We start from the raw sequence: 6,121 nt of genomic DNA, 5'->3' as shown, positions 1-6,121 counted from the left end.
ACGCTACTTCCAGGAGCTAACTTTTTCCGCTTTGGATTTAAACATAAATTTAGTCTATTTGAGTTTTATTTTTTTCTCTCATTATCTCACACAGATATATTTTCATAAATTGTCTTTGAACTTTATACCCTGTGGAGTTAGGAAGCATTTTTTGGCATTTTTTGCAAGAAAAAGGGTTCAAATGTATTTAAAGTCCTCAGACAGAGAGGCGGATGGATGCATTTCACTTATACCTTAAAAAATCCCAAAACACACATTCCTCCCAGCGGAACCAACCCATCCTCTGCATCAAGAACTTTCTCACTCTTGAACATTTGGAGGAAAAACAGCTTGAGTTCATGAACCCTGTCAGGTTAATCTATCTCTCACTGGTCAGATGGATCTCCTAATAACAGCAATCCTCCCCTTCATGCCATGAAGGAAGCTGTGTGACTCTTTCTTATCTCTCATGACCTTCATTTGGAGCCTGGGAGGCTGAGAACAGACAAACCTCAACATTTTTCACTCCACACCCCTTATGCATAATATGTTTGTTAAATTTAGGATTTTTAATGTTGCCTAAAACTAAGATAACAAAAACCTACAGTAGATCCAAGTGCAAACGGACCTGAGCGTATCTATTGGTGGAGAAGCACTTGCTGACTCCTTGTAGCCGTGGTTGAAAACCAGCGGATTATGCAACATGATATAGAGCTTCCACTGATATAATGGCTACTGGATCCCTCTTCTCTCATCACCCATTAAGTACAGGCATTAACACTGGGAACTCTCATGAAAGCAGTTCACTTAAGGCAGCCTACATTTAGGAAGCTCAGGTGAGGGGGGGGGGCGTCAATGAAGCGGGGGGGAATTATTGATTCAAAGCCAAAAAAGAATGGAGATAGGTCTTTAAATGAATGCATTTAGCTGAAGTTCTCCAAAGGCGAGAGATCTTTGTCAATGACAGTCACACCTTCATTTGGCAATGATTCACCCAAACAGGGAAAGTGTCCAAGATGAAAATGAAGTGTCCTGAGCAAAGGGTTACGTCTATTACCGGGCCCTTTGTGCCATCAATCATGTACGACATTGACGTTCTAGAGAAGAAAACACACCAACAATGACCTCAGATTCACATTTACAACAATAAGTGCAACGGCTGATGGTCATTGACCATATTGGCAGTGACCTTGGTGGCTCACGGCGCGCCGCCTCGCTGATGCCCATTTTAACCAGCTGCATCAGCTCAGCCGTGACGTCCAGAGAAAGGAGAACCAGCTGAGAGGGGATCCAGTTAAACTGATTCAGTGCACATTGAACACATGCTGCACCTTGACAGTGTCCTTGGTAATCCATCCCTTCATCACCATCTTTCTCCCTTATCTGCCCCCCCCTCCTCGGGGCAGGGAGTAACAATATGTTGCAGAAGTAATGGTGCTGGTGACATAAGATCAATGCATCAGGGTTAACTCTAATCTACACAGAGCTGCAGGCCTTTCTGCTTAAACTGATGCATAGTGACCTGCAAGGATCGCTTATCCTCACCCACCTAAATATACTACCTTACAAACCACTGAAAACCCCTTCAACTTTTTATCCGTGCATTTTTGGAAGGTTTTGTTTAATAAGCAACAAATAGTAAAGCATGATTGGAAAAAGATTTTCTCCGCACCGCAAACAATTTTAACCGAAATCAGGATTTTTTTCTTAAAATAAGTGCATTTTAGTGTTGAATAGACGAGGTACAGTAAGTGAGACACTTTGCCAATCAAACAATATTTAAAATCAATAAAACTATTTAATTGTATAATTTCAAGTGCATATGATCTTTTAGTTCTCAGGCTCCTCTCCTGTGGAACCAACTACCAGTTTTAGTCCGTGAGGCAGACACCCTGTCTACTTTTAAGGCTAGGCTTAAAACTTTCCTTTTTGATAAAGCTTCTAGTTAGAGTGGCTCAGGTTATCCTGATCTATCTCTATAGTTCTGCTGCTATAGGCTTAGACTGCTGGAGGACATAGGGACCCCTTTTTCATCATTCTGCTTCATTCTATCTCTATTCTCCCACTCTGCAGAATCTGTTAGTTCAATCTCTAACGTTCTGCTCTCTCTGCTTTTTCTCATAGTAGCTTCATCTGGTCTGTTCCTGTTTGGCTGTGACTCCATCCTGGAGAGAAATATCAGCTGTGCTGCTGCCATCAACACCTTTGTTTCTAGATGTTGGAGCTTGGCCTGTTTTCCAGTGTAGTCCTGTTTCTCTGACTGTGACTAACTGGATGTGCTCTCTTCATCCTCTGACATGGGAGCTGGCTCGGAGCTCGTCTGCCTGGCTGTGTGTTTCCTGGACGGGGCCGCCTGTGGAGCTGGTTGACAGTTGCCTTTTGTATCTATGCTTCTTTTTCTATGTCTGCTTCTGTCTCCTTGAACCCCAGTGGGCCTCAGCAGATGGCCGCTCACACTGAGCCTGGTTCTGCTGGAGGTTTCTTCCTGTTCAAAGGGAGTTTTTCCTCTCCACTGTCGCTACAAGCATGCTTAGTGTGAGGGATTGCTGAAGAGTCAATGAGTCGATGCAATCAGCTGGTTTTCCTTAGATAGAAAACTTTGAATCAATCTGACTGGATGATCTGGTGAACTGGAAAGTGACCTGAGATGACATGATGTGAGTTGGAGCTATAGAAATACACTGAATAGAATTGAATTGTTACTATATAGGGGGGAAAATGGCCGCTCTCAGACTCAGTGATCGCAACAAAAATTATAATTTTTATTTTTTACTGATTAAGACAAAATTTATGAAAGCACAGCAATTATATTAGGTATTGGTATAAATGATGCTTCATTGGTTATTCCTTGCTGACTTTTCCTTAAAACTTTAGAGATTTTTGTGGTTTTAAAAATCTGAGAAGGTATAAATATTCCTAAATCCTCAACATCTGAACAGGCTGGAAACGGCAAGCAGAGCAAAACTCCTAAAAGTTAACAAAAACTGTGTTTTATATAATTTAAGAAGTGGATGAAAACATTAGTAGATACAACATGCAGGAATATATAAATGTATTCTAGCCTTCCTACCAGCGTCTAATAATGAAGGAAGTGCTGTTCTGTTGCAGCGGCTGCAGGCAGACAGGCTGAATGCCATCAAAACAGATGTTCGTGTTTAGCAGAGCGTGCAGTGGAACCAGTTAACAATCCTCCAACAGAACCAGGGACCAGTCTGTCACAGCTTCCTGTCATTTTTCACACAAGATCTTCTAAAAATAAAACATTTTCTATGCTTTTTCCATCAGGAGTGTTTTGTTTTATTTCATTAGAGGAGCGTATTCTACACATGTTGGAAACTTGCTTCCTTTATCAGATATTTAAATGATGTCCAACTTCTAAATTGAATGTTTAAAATAAATAAATAAATTGAATGTTTAATATATGTACATAATAAAGTTGTTTATTTCAATATCTGGTTTGATGTTTAATAAAGACAATAATGGAAAGTGCAATCCTAAAGCACTGAGACAACAGCTCATTTATATTTATTACTCTATGCTTATTAACATTCCTAATTGCTATTTTATAGAAAGCCGTTTATTGACTCCTCATTTATTTTAAGCTTCATTATCCTACATTAACATGATCAGTTGCTGTAATGTAGACTCAGCTCTGTGCATCAAAATAATAACATGACATAATATTCAAATTTACTGTCTGATGGTATTGTTGTTAAAATTCTTGATATTTAAGCATAGATTGATCTTTTTGGAGATTTTAAAACACCATAAGGCAAATATTGTAATCTATTTAAGTAATGTTAAAAGGGATTATTTTAGTTAGATGTAAAATATGTTTTTTATGTTAGAAAAATGTTGGTCTTGCATGTTTGATTCACTGAAGTCTAGTTCCTTTATACCAATAAATATTGAAAAAGAGCTGAATAATAATTATAATGATTCCCTTTCATTCTTAAATGACTCAGATCATTTTTAAAACATGTTTTAAAGATAAGCCCTGCTTTCTAATAAAGGTAAATCAAACATATATTATCTGGATGCACAGGGTCTGCTGGGTCTCCCGTTTTGTTGATTATTTTAAGCAGTCGATCGTTTAGGAACATTATTTCCTTCTAAATTAATGAAATGCTTCTTTGGCTTTAAGGAGGTGAAAGCCTGCAGCTCATGATTGATGACATAAAAACTGTGATTACTACGACCAAAGTTATAGCAGTGAGCAATATAGTGAGAAGATGAAGCAGTCCCTATTTATACAGTTAATCAGATATAAAATGCATTTTTTTGCAATTTGATCCTTTTTTTATAATATTTTGGGAAAAGTGTCAAAACAAAACATTATTAAATCTAAAGAGGAGGATCTTTTATTTCCGGGTGGATCGTCTCAATCAGTGGTCCTCCTACCTGTCAATCATTCTGATGATTTGTTTACGTGAGGCCGTCCTTCGTGCTCGTCCCGTTAGCGATCTTTTTCTGCGCACTTTCAGGCGTATATCTGTGGAGAGCTACGGTTTCAGACAGTCATTGAAGCTCACCTTTCTCACAGCCGTTCTTTGAAAATGGCCGAGGGCCAGAGGAGAAAAAGTGTCTACGAAGTGTTTGAGAAGAAGAGAAAGGAAGAGGCAGATATATCAGATTTACTGTCACAGTGGCTGCCGCCTGTCGCCATAGGCTGTCGCTACCCGACAGCAGCGACTAACAAAGATGGCGCAGACACCGCGCAGTGGAGGAGGAGTTAGTGACCAATGGAGCAAAAAGCAGTGATCATCTGTCTGAACAGTCAGTTAACTGAGTTCACTATAAAGTTCACTATAGAGTCCCCGCTCTATAGTGATGGAGGGATTTAGGGGTTAAGGTGGACGGACACAGTTAGCTGCTATGAGCTACGAGAACAGCTACTTTTAACCAGAGCGTGCACGAGGAGGAATGGGCTGGTGCACGCTTTGCTCGCTTTTAATAGGCATTTCCTCTCAGAAGCAGGTACAGGGTTGTGCATGTGCATTTTTTTTTTCTAAGAATTTGCCAAAATCCTCCAAAATACCTTTAAAGAAATCAAACAATTTGTTAAAACGACCCTCCTGCTATGTTACCCTTGAAAACAAGCTTTAGTTTTAATTTTTCTGAGCAAAAATAAGTGCAGAAGGTTTGACCTTAGCGCCAATCCAAAAAAAAAAGTAAGAATATTACTGTTTGAATGTAATGATTGTTTCCTAGGCTGTTATAGGTTCATTATAGAAGTGCAGCTGAACGCTAAAACCTACACAGGTAAGAAACCTTTACAAGCACCGCAGGTCTGCCTGTGAGCATCAGCTCTGGAAAAACACATATTAGAAAATCTGTCTGAACACTAACAAGATTAAAAGAAAAAATACTTTTGTGAGCAAAACTATTATTATGAAAAGAATCTTGGAAAATAGCAGCTGGATAGCTCAACTGGTAGGTTACCAGACATTCACACAGGAGGCCTGGGTTTGAATCCCCGCTGGGGGGGAATGAGCTGCCAAGACTCTTCATGTTAATGTCTGCTTGGTAGTGGTCTGCTAAATGCATTAACATACATGGATAGATTCAACAAAAGGTTGAATGGGAGAACTACTGACTCTGTATCTATCATCAGTTTCTCAGTTTGTAAAGAAATGTGGGCATTGAGGGTTGGAATCTATCCAACATGTAAAATACATAATTTGCAGGCAGTGTGCTAATTTGACACTTCAAATTTATTATCCTATTAATATAATACATCCAGCCAGTTACTAGTATACTGCACACAAAAAATCATATTTTTATCATAAACACTATAGTGGAGGATTTTTGTTAATTTTTGAAAAGACCCGCCCTCTCCACTTTAAAAAAAAATGCACATATACAACCCTGTACCCGCTCCTGAGAGGGACCCCCTATGAGAGCGTGCACGAGTCCCTCTCTCCTCGTGCACGCTCTGTTGCTGTTTGCATCGCTCATACAAGAGTCTCTCCTGACTCTTAATAGATGTTTACCAAAAGCTACGATAGGAGACCCTTTAAGACCCTGAAACAGAGACTAGTTCATCCTAAAGACCTAATCTGAGCGGAGTGTCTGCACTTCAATGCAGTGAGCAAACCAACCAACCTCTCCACAGACGCATGGCCCAACACAGAAGAGCGCC

At 39.7% G+C, this 6,121-nt stretch overlaps 1 protein-coding gene across 1 annotated transcript in view; it reads right to left on the bottom strand.

Moving 5' to 3' along the window:
- The window catches only part of LOC107096147, a 162,730-nt gene that overhangs the window by 31,229 nt on the left and 125,380 nt on the right, over nt 1-6,121 (bottom strand). The gene's annotated exons all lie outside the window — the stretch shown is intronic.

This window comes from Cyprinodon variegatus, unplaced genomic scaffold (assembly GCF_000732505.1).
Source record: "Cyprinodon variegatus isolate N-32 unplaced genomic scaffold, C_variegatus-1.0 Scaffold602, whole genome shotgun sequence".
Taxonomy (NCBI): Eukaryota; Metazoa; Chordata; class Actinopteri; order Cyprinodontiformes; family Cyprinodontidae; genus Cyprinodon; species Cyprinodon variegatus.
Note: the sequence above shows the minus strand (reverse complement) of the source record. Positions and strands in the feature narration are given on the sequence as shown.